At 37.2% G+C, this 16,289-nt stretch overlaps 1 protein-coding gene across 4 annotated transcripts in view; it reads left to right on the top strand.

The window, feature by feature from the left end:
* The window catches only part of LOC106869304 (pleckstrin homology-like domain family B member 1), a 462,567-nt gene that overhangs the window by 137,678 nt on the left and 308,600 nt on the right, over positions 1–16,289 (top strand). The gene's annotated exons all lie outside the window — the stretch shown is intronic.

Raw genomic sequence — 16,289 nt, 5'->3', positions numbered from 1 at the left:
CTTAATGTCTATGTTCCATGCTGGCATGGATTGGAGAGTTATTAATGTAGAAATATGGTATCGTAGCTACTAACAGTTGAGAGTTGCGTAGTCTAGACAGCGTTTTTAGATTTCATTATTCTCTTTAACCCGGGCAAAGCCGGGTATTTCTGCTAGTGGTAAATAAACCCTTGTTGTCCTTAATATGTTGACTTGCTGAAGAGGACGCAAATTGGGATAAAATTGAGAAGGCTCTATATCACCAGCTGACTCAGTCTCTAAGATGTTGAACTGCTTGTTCATGGGTCATGAGTTCAAATTTATAGCTGGTATTTTGTTATGTAGCAGGGAATATCCCTTGATCCTTATCCCTAACAGAAATGTGACATGATGATGATGTCTCAGTTCTGTTAGGAATAGGGATCAAGAAATATTCCCTGCCACAGACTACTATCTTTACTATCATAAAACTGCAATCAAATATTGACTTTTAAAAAGCCCCTTAGAAATTTATATTCGATAGGCTAATTTCTAATTTCTTGGGTGCACTAATTTTGTGTTGGTGTGTGATTAATTTGCTTGTACAGTCTGTAGCTTTGAGGAGACAGTGAAAGCACTGTAAAGGTAGTTGTAGTTTTGGTTTCATCATAAACATACCTGGTCCATTCTGGTGTAGTAATATTGGTTCAATGTTTGGCACAAGGCCAGCAATCTCAAGGGTGGGCTACGTCAATTACATCAGCCTTAGTGAAGAACTGATATTTATTTTATCAGCCCTAAAAGGTTGAAGGGTAAAATCAGCCTTGGCAGAATTTGAACTCAGACTTATGTAGGTGGATGAAATGCTGCTAAGCATTTTGCCCGGAATGGTAACAATTCTGCCAGCTTTCAAATTTTGGCTCAAGTTCAGCAATTTTGGGGAGGGATGAAGTCAATTACATCGACCCTCGTGTTCAACTGGTACTTATTTTATTGACCCTGAAAGGATGAAAGGCAAAGTCAGTTTGAACTCAGAACATAAAGGCGGACAAAATGCCACTAAGCATTTTGCCAGCATGCCAACAATTCTGCCAGCTTGCTGCCTTATTCTGGTGCAGTAATATTAACAATAGGTACGGTACAAAGTGCTAAAAACATTCTAGCCAAATATTCTCAAAGAAAACAGTAATATTGGAAACAACAGAATGAACCAGGAAGATTTGATACAAGAAGATCTGTCCAGCCTATGCTGATATCAAAACATAGATTTAAAACCAGGGTGCACATGCATTATCTCACACACCATATGCACAGGCATCCACATATACAACAATACATACACAGCACACATACACATGCAACCAATATATATATGCACAGGCACACACCACACACAGAATTCTATTTTTTTTTTATGATTGAAGAAGAGAAATGCTCTTTAGTCTGGAAGGAGTGTATTAAAATATCTTCTGAAATATCTTTTCAAGTGTATTTAGTTTTATATTACTGTACCACAGTAAATGATGATATGTGGTGACTGACAGCTTTATCACTGGAATCTTACATTTTCTTCACTACTCTTACTACTCCGTACAATGTATACAGTTTTATGTTGAAATATTAGAGAGGCAGAGAGAGAAAAGTCATGGTGATGGTTACAGAGGCAACTACTAACTCTTGAAATCCTGTGCTTTATGTTCTGAATTCAAATGCCTTCAGGGTTAACTTTGCCGTTCTTCCTTCCAGGGTTGATAAAATAAAATACCAGTCAAGTAATGAGTTGATGGCATCAAGTAATTCATTCCCTTCAAAATCACTGTCTTTGTGTCAGAATTAGAAGCTGTTATTATTATTATTATTAAAGCAGTGAGCTGGCAGAATCGTTAGCACGCTGGTCGAAATGCTTAGCAGTATTTCACCCATTGCTACATTCTGAGTTCAAATTCCGCTGAGGTTGACTTTGCCTTTCATACTTTTGGGATTGATAAATTAAGTAACAGTGAATCACTGGGATCAATGTAATCAACTAGTTCCCTCCCACCAAATTTCAGGCTTTGTGCCTTTAGTAGAAAGGATTATTATTATTATTATTATTATTATTATTATTATTATTATTATTATTATTAAGGCAGTGAGTGGGCAGAATTTTAGCTTGCAGGGCAAGATGTTTAGCAGTATTTTGTCAGTCTTTATATTCTGAGTTCAAATTCTACCAAGGTTGACTTTGCCTTTCATCCTTTTGGGGGTCGATGAAATAAGTACCAATTACGCATTGGGGTTGATGAAATCAACTAGCCCCCCTCCCCCAAAATTTCAGGCCTTGTACCCATAGCAGAAAGGATTATTAAGACGGGAAGCTGGCAGAATTGTTAGTACACCAGGCAAAATGCTTAACAGTATTTCGTCCGTCTTTATATTCTGAGTTCATATTCTGCCGAGGTCAACTTTACCTTTCATCCTTTCAGGGTCAATTAAGTACCAATGAAACACTGGGATTGATATAATCGACTAGTCCCCTCTCCCAGAATTTCAGGCCTTGTGCCTATAGTAGAAAGGATTATTATTATTATTATTATTATTATTATTATTATCCACAACACTTTTATTCTAGCAGATATTAATACTGACACTGTACCAAATGATTGAGCCATATCTAATGTCCAAAGGTCCTTTGGGCCATTCCTTCTCTTTTAACACCCTTCTTAGAATCCTTCCTATTCCTAACAAGGCTGTTTTCTGTAACACTCGCATCCTGATGGTAATTCCTAGCTTCTCAAGTCATGCACCCAACCTTTTATTAACTGCTCCCAGTGTGCCAACCATAATCAGTACCACTTCTAAGTTTTGATTCTCCATAGTTTCCTGCTTTCCCTCTTCAGCTCCTTCAGTAGCAATTTGAGTGTATTAACTAAAATAACTGCTATATTATATAAATGACGTGATGTAACCCTCAACATATTTGTGGATATTTCAAATGTAAAAGATTTTTTTCTTCACAACCCATTTAGAATTATACTGCAGTATATTTTGGGTCATAACTCATAGGTCTGGAACTGTTAGTCAGTCAGAGATGTCAAATATGTGTCCTACAAGCTGCTTCCAACTCATGTCAGTATTTAGACATCTCAGCTTCATATATTCTGTAAAATGTTTTTCACTAGAGTTAATCACTCACAAGTCTAAAGAGATTCAAAATCAGGACCTCATTAGAGTTGTGATTACCACTTGTTTCAAAGAGTCAAATCAGCCCACCTTAGGGATCTTATTATCTCAACCAATGAAAAAGAAGCTTATGAGTCCATATGGTAAGAGATGTTGCTTATTTCCTCTTCACTTTGTCTACACATACTGAACTGATTTAACTTTTCAAATTTATGTATGTGTTTGTCCTAATGTTATGAACAATGTTGAAAGGTTTTGCAACTAAAACAGTGCAAGCTTTCTATCAAGCTTTGTTTTTTTTTCTCAAAAACTATGTATTCATTTTGACAATTTCTATCTCTGTTCTTACTCTTAGGATTTTTATTTAACTGGGCTATGCTATGTAATAATCTACCTAAACCCATCCATCCATCTACTCTACCTATCATGTATCTACTCCATCCACCTAGCTATCTACTCAGTCTATCCACCCATCTACGCAGTCTATCCACCCATCTACTCCAGTCTATCCACCCATCTTCTCCAGTCTATCCACCCATCTTCTCCAGTCTATCCACCCATCTACTCAGTCTATCCACCCATCTACTCCAGTCTATCCACCCATCTACTCTGTCTATCCATACATCCATTCTGTTTATCTCCTCTATCTATCCATCCATCCATCCACTCTATCTTCTATTCTCTACCCATCCATTCATCCACCCTGTCCCTCCATCTACTCTATCTAATCTATTCATCCATAGATCTGTCTAATGAAAACATAAGTTGTTTAATGATCTTATAATATTTTTAGAGATTCCACTTATCAAATATAAGAAAGAAAATTATCTCAAGGTTGGAAGAAGAGTGTTGTCAGTGGCTGTCCAGGATTACTTTATTTATATTTGAAAAGGAGCATCTTTTCTAAGATGTTGAAACATTAAACAATCTATGTAAGGTGATACAATATTTTTTTTCTCTTTGTTTTTGATATCACCTTACATATTTTGTGTAACTTCTCACCTGTATTACTCAAAGGGTTTTTTTTTTAAACATAACATACACGTACACGCACACATGCGCACACACACACACAATGTGGATGACGTTTTTCTATAAATTTCTGTACACAAACTTTGCTTTTGAACTTTGCCAACAAAGTTGATTTAATAATATATATTGACCCCTTTATCCATTTACTTTGTCCTACATTCTGAATAGGCTTTTTAGGAATAATTATCAGGCAACAAAGATCTAGTTTCTACTTCTACCCAGTCCACAAAGGCCATCATGTTTAACACATGCTCTTAGGCTTGGTGATTATGCAATTTAATGAGTGATATCTAAAAGTATATTTCTGAAAGGAGATTGTAAGTCAGTTGTGGATGATTCTGAGTAGCAATGTGAAGCAGCAGGAAGTGTATGACACTTTATTAGGGGTAAGGAATAAAAAACATCTTATGAAGAAAAAAAGCCATTTATATAAGAAACAGCAAAATATAATTAGGAATTTATAATTATACATTCTTTTGCAGAAATATTCCTGTTTTAAGAGACAGTTGTCATATTCACATATCCACAGTAGAGTAATTATGAAAATTACTATTTGGGAGGGTACTAAAAGAATTGGTTCATTATTTCTATCAATTAAAATTTGCTTTAGGAAATAGCATGTGGTTTCAGGAATTTCTGAAGTAGAAATTATCATTTGGAGTTGGTTCCCTCAAATTTTTTGCCAAGGTGAAATTGATATGAAAATAAAACTAATTATTGTTTGAAAGAGGTGAAACTTTTATTGTCATATATTTATTTTCTTCCTGTTTGATGCTTTTGACACCAACTTGAATGACCTCCTTGGTTCTCTGATATAAAATTGCTGTTTTAAAAACTCTTATTAAAATTCCATGTTAACTTATGTTTCATTGATCAGTTTAAAAATGACAAATTTATTTGACTAAATACATCATTATTTTCAAAATCAATTGAAACAAAGGCAATATATTTCAAGAGAAATTTGAACAAAAGGGCTAAAAATGACTGGAGGTAAAATGAAAGGCTTGATATTATTATGTTAACATGTTCTTTTCTTCTATGTCTTCCATCATGTGGGGAAATTTTCAGTTTTACTAAAATTTGACATTTCACTATTGGAGCTAGTTTTTTTATTACTTTTGTATTTACTTTTTTACTGTAGTTTACAATTTCTACCATTAAGTTGTGAACTGGAAGAAGAGGAATCGGTGATCATCCTAGGCAGAATTATGTTGTTGTCTAACCACAAGTTAACTCTGATTCAACTGATCTGTAGTCAAATATTCCTGTCAGGAGCATCCTGTCTTTTTAAGAATTTCTAGGAATTCAGTATTCAATGTGTCTTATTTTTCAAAATGTGAGAATGTTATTTGAAAGATACTTGGTTGCTATTTCTAGCAGGTTGAGTATCATGAAAAAGTTCTCTTGTCAAACAAAACTGAGTTATGTCTTGTTCTGAGATGCTGCAATACAATGACTCTATCACGACTTGAATCCTTGACCATTGTTCATAGTCCACTGTCTCATCTTTGTTTTACCACTGTTAGTATTGAGTGCACATATCATCATTATCATCATCATTATCATCGTTTAACGTCTGCCTTCCATGCTGGCATGGGTGGGACAATGGTACACAAAATTTTTGTTTTAAATATTTGGATGTCTGCATATTGTGTAAGTTAAGTTTTAGAAATGGTTATCTTTCCCATTTCTAATTAGTGGATTATAAATTAGAAGTGCAGCCTCTTGTTATCAAAACTTACTGAGGCAAGTAATGTATTTTGTTTTGAGGGCACAGCATAATTACTGAAACAGGATGTAAACTTAATGATGTCCAAGTTGTCAAAAGATTAACTCAGGGGCAGGAAACCCATGGCCTTTCAAGCCTTAAATGTAGCCTTCTGAAATAGCCTGCATTTTGCATCAACAAAAATGTTTTTATTGATCACATACAATTAACTTTATTTATTAAATATAGTTAAATCACTGAAACCTCTTACTTAAGTGATTAAATGCAATTACAGTCTTTTTAGATTATATTTGATTCAATGAAATATAAAATAGATTTTTTCTGTCTCTGTATTAAGTTTTACATTTGAAATAAATTTGTATGAAAATAGGTGTTTGGGTAAAAAGTTTTGTTTTGTCTCTTTTCAATTATCTTTGAGTTATAGGAACCAGATAAATGGTAATGTTACTTGGAAGGGATTTGCACACCATCAAAGAAGTGGGATTTCTCTAACCTGTTTACTGCCACTAGATTATTCCTTATAGTTATAAGAGAGTTCAGTGATGTTTGGTTGTTTTAAAATGCTGTTGTTTATTAACCCTAGGTCAAGCCTAGATCCACCAGACCTACGGTCAAAGACATTCTAGCAAAAGCCATCCCAATTTTAGTGGTGTTTAGGAATACAAAATCCAATGTAACCACTCTTTTAAAAGATGGTGGCCTATGATTTGAAGGCAATTTGACTGCTATTTCTTGCACTTTGAATGCCCATCACGAGGTTCCTACAGACCCTGCATAGAAATGAAAGCCTTATTAAACATTTGAATTACCTACATTCTTCTCTATCTTAAACCCTATTTTATACTTTATCAATTGGGCCTTAAACTACACTGTCTTGTGGGATTTGGTTATTGACATATAATATGGGATTAACAGAACCTTAGGTTGGGTATTATAGAAAGAAAACATTTACCATATCAATATGTGCTGACATAGCCCTGGAATCAGGTATTTTTTGTTCCCTAATCTCTTTATTTCAAAAGTAAGTACCAAAGTTGTGGAGTTTTAGACATTAGTATATTGCAATCCCACCCTTAGGCAAATTTTATGTTTGTGTGTTGCTTTATTACTTATAACATCAGTTTCCTTACAACACCTAATTAAGAATACCCTTCCCTCCAACTGCCAACTTTGTTAGTTTAATCTTGCTTTTTTTTTTTTAGTTTTTTTCTTCTCATCCTTAAGGGTTTACTCCTCCCCCTCTTGCTTTGATATTTATATTTAATCTTATCTTCTCCTCCAATGTCTTAAGGGCTCTAGAAAGGTCTCCCTCTTCTGTCTTTATTAAGGTTTCTTATTTTCTTGCCAAAATACCAATACAAAAAAAATTTTGGAGTTTTTGTTTTGATGTGAATACATTTTTGTTGTTTTCTTCACCTGGTTAGTGTGTTGGTAGATGGATGAGGGGGAGAGAATAACAGAGAGAAGGTAGAGGGTAAAGGAGACAAGACAGAGAGGGAGAGAGTGGTATAGATGGTTAAGAGGTATAGGTGAGTGAGAGACAAATAGAGAGTGAGAGAAGGGAGGTATTTAAGAAAAAAAGTTTTATTACTGGTATTCTGGGTGGGGGAGGAGATCACATGAAGTGATAATGGGTAACAGAGAGAAGGGACATTGTTGATAACCCTACCACCACTGCACTCTCTTAGTCTTGCATTAAGCAAACTCTTGAATAAAGACATTGCTATGACTACCATGTCTTTTTTAAGTATATGCAGGACTACATTGTCATTGCATTTTTTAATTCAGTAGATTGAGATTTGGGGGAGAATTGTCTGCTATTTCAGGTTGAACAATCACACAATGGCTCCCTGGGTAGCTTGAAGATGTAATCTGGATAGACACTGAATGACCCGAGGATCAGCATTGAAACTTCTACACTCTTGCCACAGCTATCTATAACTTTATGTATTAATTAGTTACACACACACACACACACACACACACACACACACACACACACGTACATATATATATATATATATCATCATCATCATTTAACGTCCGTTTTCCATGCTAGCATGGGTTGGACGCTTCAACCGGAGTCTGGGAAGCCAGGCAGCTGTACCAGGCTCCCGTCTGTTCTGGCAGTGTTTCTGCAGCTGGATGCCCTTCTTAACACCAACCACTCCATGAGTGTAGTGGGTGCTTTTTACATGCCACTGGCACAGAAGTCACTCAAGGCAGTGCTGGCATCAGCCATGTTCGGATGATGCTTTTTACATGCCACTGGCATGGGTATCACAACTACAATTTCCATTTGATTTTTATTTTGATGTTGGTGTACTTGACACAATAGGTTTCTTCCAGCACAGCAGGTCACCCTACGATCCAAGGTACTTTTGAATGGGCTGGGGCTGGTTATGCAAAACTGGTGTAGGATACAGCTGCAAACTCACTTTATTTGTCAGGTCTTCACCGTCACAGCATATCTCCAAAGGTCTTGGTCTTTCGTCATTGCCTCTGTGATGCCCAACGTTTGAAGTTTCATGCTTGACCACCTCATCCCATGTCTTCCTGGGTCTATCTCTACCCTGGATTCCTCCAACTGTTTGGGAGTGGCACTTCTTCACACCTCTCCTCACCTATCTGTAGTACATGACCATACCAGTGCAAACGTCTCTCTTGCATGCCACATCTGATGCTTCTTATGTCCAACATTTCTCTCAAGGTGCTTACACTCGGTCGTGTGAGCACACTGACATTACACATCCAGCGGATCATGCTAGCTTCATTTCCTTCAAGCCTACACATGTCCTCTGCAGTCACGGCTCATGTTTAACTGCCATGAAGCATGGTAGTTTACACACATGCATCGTACAATCTACCTTTTACTCTGAGCGAAAGACCCTTTGTCACCAGTAGGGGTTGAAGCTTTCTAAACTTTGCCCAGTCTATTCTTATTCTAATGGTAACACTCTCTGAGCATCCACCCCCACTACTAACTTGGTCACCTAGGTAGCATAAGCTATCAACTACTTCTAGTTTCTCCCACTGGAGTGTGAAGGAATCTGTTTTCTGAGTATTTGTGGTGTTTATTACCCCTGTGCATCTGCCGCACACAAAAAATCTTCTCGATTAGTCTTCCTTTGATGCTGCTTTACTTCTTATATGTCCATAGCTTACACTGGGTACATCTTATGGAGTTTCTCCCTACACCTTTTCTACGGATCAAGCAGGGCCACCTACCTGAGGGTGTGTGTGATGAGTTTGCCTTCCTACTTATTAGGACTTTGGTCTTTGCTACATTGACTCTAAGGCCTTTTGATTCTAAACCTTGCTTCCACACCCGAAATTTCTTTTCTAGTTTCAGTAGTGATTCTGCTATGAGGGCCAGGTCATCAGCATAGAGGAGCTCCTAGGGGCAACCCGTCTTGAATTCCTCTGTTATTGCGTGGAGGACTATGATGAAAGGGGACTGAGAGCTGAACCTTGGTGAACCCCTTCTTCTACCCAGAATTCTTCACTGTACTCATTGCCAATCCTAATCTTACTAATGGCCTCTCTGTATAGGGCCTGTACAGCCCTTATTAACCATTCGTCAATCTCCAGTTTCCGCATTGCCCACCAGATTAAGGATTGGGGGACCCTGTCAATGGCTTTCTCTAAGTCCACAAAAGCTAAGTATAGGGGTTATCTTTAGCTAAGTATTTCTCCAGCAGTGGTGTTTCTACCCAGCACAAAACCAAACTGCATCTCATCTAAGCAGACTCTCTCCCTAATGAGATGGGCTATCACCCTCTCTGTGACCTTCATCACCTGATTTCTATCTAGAGCATCACCTTTACCCTTGTAGCAGTTGGCTATGGTGCTGCTACGCCAGTCATTGGGTATGACTCCATCATGAACTACCTGGTTTACAATGCAGGTGACTAGGCCATTGCCCACACCGCCAGATGTTTTAAGCATCTCAGCAGTGATTCCTGATGGGCCGGGGGCTTTTCCTGGCTTCATACCCTAAATTGTTTTATCTACCAGAGAGCTGTCTATTCCGATAGCTGGTCCCCCTACTGGGTCAACATTTGGCAGGCTCTCCTCCTCCCATTCATTCTCCATGTTCAGCAGTCTTTCATAATGGCTTTTCCAAGCCTCTTTCTTTTCAGAATCATTAAAAGCAAGTACACCATCATCCATGCGGACACATTTCTCTCCTGTGACATCACAATTTTCTCTCACACACTGTGTTGCAATCTGAAATACCTCAATTCAACGGTCCTCACGCCACTAGACATTGGCAAACTTCTTCTTTTCCGCTTCGCCCTTGGCTATGTATACCTGCCACCCAGCCTCCCTTTTGGCTACCTGGTACAGTTCCCTGCTACCCCCACCCTTCCAGGTTTTCCAGCCTGTTTGTTTGCTCTAATGGCTTTGTCTACCATACTATTCCACCACCACGTAACTCTAAGTCTGGAAGGACTTTATTATTAATATATATATATATATATATATATGATGATTACAATGAATATGGAGATTAGTACATCTGCATATTCTTTTTATTTCTATAGTCAATTATACAATATATTTGCTTTAAATTTATCCGACACATTTCTGCTGCATGAACATCTCGCAATTGTATTTGCATCTAATTACTTTCAGCCGATTATTAGTCTATGCAACTTTATTCAAGGTTCATCTACTGACATTGTTCAAAATGAACTAAGTGTATGTAGGCTTAGCTAGCATTATTTTCTTAGGTTACTATAGTTTTTGAGTGCAAAGAATATGAGTGGAAGATTTGGAAACCTGGTATGCCCATAAGAACTGCTATGAGGTTGACCTTATCTTGACCCTAGGTTTGAAATTCAAATTGAGACTACTAGATCTTTTAATTCAGCTGAATACTTGTCAGTGATTGGTTGAAATTATCGAGATAAGACAATTTTTTACATGAAATAAATCCGAATACAAAATTTTTTTTCTGTTCTATAACATAAAATAGATAAGTATACAAAGTTTGAAAGCCTTTCGGTACCAAAGACACTACATAAAACATTAATGAAAGCTGGTGCCCCCGTTTTGAACAAGATCCCTATAGTAACTTAAGAAAATAATGCTAGCTAAGTCATCTATATACACTTAGTTCATTTTGAACCATGTCAGTGGATGGACCTTGGTTAAAGTTGCATAGACTAATAATCAGTTGAAAGTAATTAGATGCAAATGCAATTGCTAGATGTCTATGTGGCAGAAATGTGTCGGATAAATTTAAAACAAATATGTTGTATAATTGACTATAGAAATAAAAAGAATATGCAGATGTACTAATCTCCATATTCATTGTAATTGTCTTAGATATACATTTGGTAAAATATTTATAATCTTGCAAACCAAACCCAGTATATATCCATTGAATGAAATACAGTGTTAGCCATAACCTGTATTATAATTGAGTGCTCAAATGATACCTGCCTGGATATTCTATCCCCACTTATTCGCTATATATATATCGATGAAAGAGACTTTTTTCTGTGGTTCCTCTGCCTGCTAGAAATAGAAGCCAAATCACCTTCAGTACACAACTGTCTTCACAAAAGACAGGTTATATTAGATAAAGTACGCAGTAGGTATAACAAGAATGTCTTTGATCAAGGTTACATTTGAGCTAAACAGCAATAACAGCCAACCAGATCCCCTGCAAACTGCCTACCACCTTAAAGTGACAGACACATTTGACAGTGTATCTCAAGAAGTACAATGTCTGTAGAAGAAAAGAAGGATTGACTGCTGATGGTTGAATCAGACCTGACCTAGGGCTAAATAACAAAAACAACAACATTAGTTATTTACTTATGATAGTTTAGTTAATTTTGGAAAGAAATTCCCATCTTGTTTTGTTTAGTGTCTTAAACACTGTTCATCAAAACCAACTGTAACCTGACATCAAAAGATTCCCCATCTCTCGTACGTAAACTTAATCGTTTGATTAGTTTCATGTTTTATACAGCTGCAGGTAATTTCTAAATTATACATAGGTTGGCTGTTTAAGAACTTTATTTTGCAACATCATAATTCCCTGATTTCTTCTCAATGGGTGGTAATTTGGCAATGTGTTTTTTACCATCACATCCTTTCAGTGAAATAGGAGAGACAGAAACTGTGCAGAAGCCTGTTATGTTTGTGTCCTTGTCATCTTCGTCATCATCATTTTTACATCTGCTTTACCATGCTTTCATGGGTTGAGGTAGTGTGTTATGGCTGGATGCCCATCTTGATGAAAACCAATTTTGTTGTCTCTCACATACTGGGATGTAGCATATCTATTGTAAAAACTGAGATACACAGGGTATGGATACATATGCAGTATATTGTGTTGATGGGATATAGCAAAATATTGATGGACCTGGTTGACTGCATATTTTGTCTGCCTGTGAGACTGGTAACATAAATAGGATTAAGTACTAAGGGAGAAATAATAGAGTAAAATCTCTGAAAACCTTTGAAGCTTGTACTCGAGTATGATTGCACTATGATGAGTGAAACTTGTGAAAAATTAAAATACAGTGAACAGTAGATACTATCTATATAACAGTGGATATTATTTATATAAAAGTAGATGCTATTTATATATTAGTAAACACTATATAACCAGAGGTACTATCTATATAATAGTAGATACTAATTTACGAGAGACTACCCAAATGAAATTGGAATTTTGTAATGTCATTTTATACACTTAGTTTTACATGTTTACATTTTTCATTGCCTTCAAAGTGTTCTCTATTTGAAACAATGCATTGGTCCAGAAGATGTTTTGCACTGTTCAAAACAGTGCTGGAACTCTTGTGAAGTGATGCCTTTTAATGCCTCTGTCATTTTTTTCTTCACCTCATCCACATCTGCAAATTCTGTAGGACCATCTTTTATCACCAGTGATGACTTTCAAAAAAAGATTTGAATCAACCAACTGTTCTTTCAGTTCACGACAAGCATTCAGTTGTGACTGCTTTTGATCTGCTGTGAGCAAGCGAGGCACAAATTTTGTTGCAACTCTTTTCATTTGCAATTCCTCATTCAAAATTTGTTGGCAGGAGCTCCAGGACATGTCAATCATATCAACAAGTTCGTCAGTTGTTCATTGACAGTCTGCCAAGATCAGTTCATGAATTTTCGTGATGTTTTCATTCATTCGGAAGGTTGATTATCGTCCTGAATGAGGTTTGTCTTCAAGCAATAAGTGACCATTCCTAAAGCATGGAAACCACTTGTAAACTTGTGCTTTGCTCATGGCAACATCCTTGTAAGCTGTTTGAAGCATGACAACTGTTTTGGCTGTCATTTTCCCCAGCAGAAAACAGAACTTCACAGAAGCACACTGTTCCTTCATTTCAGCCATTGCAAAAATCAACAAACAGGGGAGAAGCACTGCTAAACAAAGATGCGCCATGTGGCAGTATGACTCCCCCTGACACCGCTGATCAGCAGACTGATGCCTGAGGGCTGCATCAAGTGGCTTCTAGTGGTGGAAGTCCAAACTACAATGGGCTTGTCCCACAGAGAAAGTTTCCAATTACTTTTGGGTACCCCCTTGTATATAACAATAGATACTATCTATATAATAGTAGATACAATCTGTAAAATAGTAGATATGATCTATATAACAGTAGCAACTATCTATATTGCAGTAGACACATTCTATATAACAGTAGATACAATCTTTATAACAGTAGATACTAATCTATATAACAGTAGATACTAATCTGTATAACAGTAGATACTAATTTATATAATAGTATACACCATCTCTAAAACAATCATATACCATCTACATAACAGTTATATGCCATACCTAAAGACCATCTATATAACAATATATACACTATCTATATAACAGTATGTGCACCATGCAAATGACCTTAATTATACTAAGAATTTCTTTTTTACTGGGCATAATGCTGGGGCTTATAGCAAGGAGGAACTTGGTATTGAACCAATACAGAAATATTACTAACTCTTACCTTGTTGACTTCATCTCTGGGTAAATGATAGATTGGCCTCATTAGGATTTGAACTCAGCCATAAAAGATGAAACTTAATACTGTGGTATAGCCCAGTATTGTCTTAACTTACTCATTTTTGCCATCTTTTATCTTGTGATGATGATTGATGAGGGTGGTGGTGGTGGTGGTGGTGGCGGTGGCAGCAGCGGCAGTAATAATTGTTGTTATTAAGTTCCAGCACAACTATAATTAAACTGACTTTGTGAAGGAAGTCCATGACCATCTTTTCTATTTTGGGGCATCATGTATTTAGGACTACATTAATCAATGCGTATTGATGCAGATGTGGTTGAGTGTTTAAGAAGTGTCCTTTGCAGTTATGATTTGAGTCTAATTTGCTTTAGCCTTTTGAGTAAAACTAGGTAGACAGAAGCTGTATGGAAGCCTGTCAGATGGGCTGAACCTGTATTCAAAGGTACAGCTTTGTCACCCACTGTGTCATGATGAGTCTTTAGTAAAGGGCACATATAACTGTGGAATACTCCACCACTTTGTATTCCAGTTCAATGAAAAAAGTTGTTCAATTTGTTGTGCAAAAGGACACTCACTTTTTCTTTTCTCAGTTTATTCAGTTAAATACGTCCCCATCCATTATCGTCATCATTTAATACCTGTCTTCCATACTGACAAAAGTTGGATTGTTCAACAGAATATGATGAGTAAGAGAACTGCATTGTGCTCCAGTGTCTGCTTTGGCTTGGTTTCCACAGCTGGGCACTTTCCTAACAACAAACACTTTACAGCATGTACTGGATCCTTTTTTGTCCCTGTGACACCAACACTAGTGAAGTTGTCTTGTCACCTGCAAAACTAAAGTGCCCCCCCCCCACCAACTCCTTATTGTATTGATGTGATATAGTTGAAAGGCAAAGTGAATTCCAATGGAATTTGAACTCAGAATGTAAAGAAACTATATATATTTTTGAGATGGTAGGGAGATTTGGTTGCTATTTCTAGCAGTTCCATTAGAGATTTCACTTTCAGTTATCTCTAGCAGCAGCAGAAGTTATTGTTATTGTAATTAAGTAATTACATAATGATTTCTTAGTGAAAATCCAATAATCTCCAAGAAATGAGGTTGTATGACTTTGACACTCCACTCCAGGGACATCAAACAAAGTGAATTAATTTCAACCTGATCTTGTAATTAGGCTGTTGTATACTTGATTCACCTTACAGATCTGATTCCCCCACCACTGTAACCAAACAACAGTCTTGAGGTGGAACATCATTATCATCATCGTCGTTTAATGTCTGCTTTCCATGCTAGCATGGGTTGGATGATTTGACTGAGGACTGGCGAACCAAGATGGCTACACCAGGCTCCGATCTGATTTGGCAGAGTTTCTACAGCTGGATGCCTTTCCTAACGCCAACCACTCCGAGACTGTAGTGGGTGCTTTTATGTGCCACCGGCACGAGGGCCAGTCAGGTGGTACTGGCAACGGCCATGCTCAAATGGTGTTTTTTACATGCCACTTGCACAGGAGCCAGTCCGGTGGCACTGACAATGACCTCGCTTGAATGTTTTTTCACATGCCAACACAAGTGCCAGTAAGGCGATGCTGGTAACGATCAAGCTCAAATCATACTTTTTATGTGTCACCAGCACGGAAGCCAGACAGCTGCTCTGGCAATGATCATGCTCGGACAGTGCTGTTAGCGCTCCACTGGCACAGGTGCCAGTCATTGAATTTGGTTCGATTTCAATTTCACTTGCCCCAACATTGATATTGCTGCACCTCTTATGTGTCCATAGCTTACACTTGGTACATCTTATGGAGTTTCTACCTATGCCTTTTCTACAGATCGAGCAGGGCCATCTACCTGAAGGGGTTTGTGCTTTGTCTACCTTCTTACTTATTAGGACTTTAGTTTTGGCTAGGTTGGCTCTGAGGCCCTTCGATTCTAATCCTTGCTTCCACACCTGAAACTTCTCCTTTAGTTCTGATAGTGACTCAGCAATTAGAGCAAGGTCATCAGCATAGAGGAGCTCCCAGGGGCATCCTGTCTTGGATTCCTCTGCTATTGCCTGGAGGACTATGATAAATATGAGGGGGGCTGAGGACTGAACCTTGGTGGACCCCTACCTCTACCCGGAATTCTTCACTTTCTAATATTTCCATAAACTTAGTTACTAACTCAAAATATTAGACAAATCTTGTAATAGTTGAGAGCAAAAGTTTGCAAAACAGACCATAAGGAATAGTCTTTTTTTAATTTTTATTATATAATTTATTTTTTAGAATTAGATTTTCTTGGTTTTCTTACATTTAATCCTAAAACTTTACCAAAAACTCCATTTATTTGAAATGTTAAATAAGATGTTCTTTTAACTGAAAAGGAGTTAGTTCTGTTTCATGGAATAT

The sequence above is a fragment of the Octopus bimaculoides genome, chromosome 5 (assembly GCF_001194135.2).
Source record: "Octopus bimaculoides isolate UCB-OBI-ISO-001 chromosome 5, ASM119413v2, whole genome shotgun sequence".
Lineage (NCBI taxonomy): Eukaryota > Metazoa > Mollusca > Cephalopoda > Octopoda > Octopodidae > Octopus > Octopus bimaculoides.
This window is presented reverse-complemented; position numbering and strand designations above follow the sequence as displayed.